Raw genomic sequence first — 2,822 nt, 5'->3', positions numbered from 1 at the left:
GTACACATATGTTGGGTATATATAGGAAGGTATATTATACAGCAAATGTGAACACAACACAACTGACTGCGTAGAAGAAGAGAAGAAGTAAAAAAAATCGCAACAACCCAAAATTAAAGAAATAAACAAAAATCTCCGAGAACGCCATAACAAAATAAAAACAAAAACAATATTCGATTGTAATGTTGTTATGTTGTTCTTTAGTCGATAAATAATTTGCCGAAGAGAAATATCTACAGGAAAAAAACAACAATCCAAAGCATAAAATCACGGAATAAATATATTAGTCTGGTCCCACTTGCGGTTTTCGCAATTGGATTGTTAAAAGCGATTTTATTAATATAAATTGGAAAGAGTAAATCAATCAATACCGCTGTCAAGTTGACAATCGTGACATATGGCGTTGCAATTTAAGATGGCGGCCAAAACTAAAAAAATCTTTCTTAAAAATACATTTTTGAACCTTTTTTTTAAAGTTTATAATCATTTTAATTCGGTGTTGTACCAATTTTAGAGGCCGATAAATTAGTGAATTATAAGAAAAATGAAATTTCATTGAGATAGCTTTGCTTCAAATTTTCTGATAATGTCAATAGTAGTTTTCTGATAATAATTTAAAACAAAATGACCATCGTGAGCCTAATCGAAAGAGATGACCAAATTTCATTTTACTTATAAGTCGCTAGAGTGTAACATGTCTAATTTGTTCATATCACTCTTCATTTATGTTAAAACAAATTCCGTTCCGAGACTCAAAACAAATTCCGAGACTCAATAGCAGGGACTTTTTTTGGGAACAAAGATCAAACATTTTTTTTGGGGGAAAGTAAGGACCTCAGAAATGTTGAAAAATTCAAGAAAATATGGGAAAATTTGTGAAATTTATTTTGATTGTCTACCAAAAAAAAGATCTCCATCTTGAAAATTCGCGACATCTTGAGGTCTGCGAACAACATTTGTAAATTTTATTTCATTGTCCAGTAGAGGTGTGCGGGCCGATGTTTTTTTGAAGCCCGTCCGGCCCGAAGCCCGGTCCGAAATTCATTTTTAAAGCCCGGCCCGAACTGACCCGACGTATTTATAGCCCGTCCGGCCCAGGCCCGGTCGGGCCGGATAAAAACCCGGGCGGCCCGACATTTTCGGGCGGCCCGCACATCTATATTGTCCAGTACAAATATAATGTACATAAAATCGCTTTCAGTCGGCGAATCGCAAAACCATCCTTTTTCAGGCGACTGAGACCAGACTATACACAAAATAAAAGTTTAAGAAAAAAATCGAGTTAAAGACGAGATCCCAAAAAGTCAATCGCCTGATCAATAAATTGTATCGAAAAGGCCATTAAAATGTTATATAAAATAAAAGATTGGTATAAAAGGAAGAAGAACACAACACAACATAAAAAAAAAAGTTTTGTTCATTACAGAACCTGTTAACGTTTTCGGGAATTCAGATGTTTTATTCAATGGATTTAACAGAAAAAAAAATCTTTTTAAATTAGACTTGGAAGCATTCAGAGAAAAACTATCGATTCGATTGAAACGATTCGTAAAACGAAAAAGAGGCAAACCATATTTTCCCCCATACACATAAGTATATGGTTGTGTCCTAATGCATTTATGATAAGTGGAATAATATCGGTGAAAAAATTAAGCCATTCGGAACATTTTTCAGCAGTTTTATCATAAATGAAAATATAAAAATTCTCCATCTTTTTGCCCGCATTTCCAATGCACAATCGCATTGTTTTCTACCGTTTTTTCCCTTTCGAATTTTGTATTTCTTATTTCCCATCGGAGATATGTTGAATACGCAATTTAATGACTAAATAGAGACTGGTTCTGAGTCGACGACACAATATTTGTTCAGTCAAAATAGAATCAATATTTCAGAAGCAACTAACAACTAGTGTAGACAGACATTCAGTTTTGTGTCGTATTTGCGTCATTCAGCTTTGGGAGTATTCTTGGAAAAGATTACATTCACCAAAAGTAGTTTCTGGTAGTGCAGATTGTGCTGTCACTATTGTGTTATATCGTATGCAGGTGCGAAACTCGTTCATTTCATTTCAAAATCATTTTATCTGTGCGGAATAGAAAACAAAAATGTTGCATGAATTGTCATCTGTCATTGACAACGATGCCAAAAATAAGAATCGAGCTGCGGCTTCACTTGATTTATAAAGCAAAATTAAATGTTAAAACTTTTGAAGTAAAAGATTTTGCATTTGACGCTTGAAAAGTATTTTAATAAAATAAGTACCAGATTCAATCTTGATACTGATGTTTACCAGCAGCAATGCTTCTTGTTAACGTAATATATGCTTACCGACCATGACAGCCATGAAAATAAATGGAAATCTTGGGAAATGAGGAGCCATAACCGAAGAGAATCGATTTGCTTTTTTCGAAGTTTTTTTTTTGTTTTGACCCGCTTCACTTTTGTTCAAGGTTAAAGTCTTGGTCTTCCACGCACTTATACCGTGTTGCTCTCCATTTACAATCAAACAATGAAAATGTCTTCCAATTTAAATTCTTGTAAAGTAAACGGAAAGATAAACCGAGTGACTACGACTACAACTGAAGGAAATTAGCCTCGCTACTCGATTTATTTAAATTAAAATCAACATTGTGCAAGCTGTTAGGTTTTTATACATTTTTTGTCTCGAATCTAACCCGTAGTAACAATATAGTTCGAGATGTTCTTAGGGTGGAAGCTTTTAATCAAATCATATAATACTTGATAGAACCCTCCTAAGTGTGATCTCCTTTTTGTTATAAAATCCATACATTTAAGGGTGTATATAATATGGTCATCTGTTA

This window comes from Bradysia coprophila, unplaced genomic scaffold (genome assembly GCF_014529535.1).
Source record: "Bradysia coprophila strain Holo2 unplaced genomic scaffold, BU_Bcop_v1 contig_232, whole genome shotgun sequence".
Taxonomy (NCBI): domain Eukaryota; kingdom Metazoa; phylum Arthropoda; class Insecta; order Diptera; family Sciaridae; genus Bradysia; species Bradysia coprophila.
Note: the sequence above shows the minus strand (reverse complement) of the source record.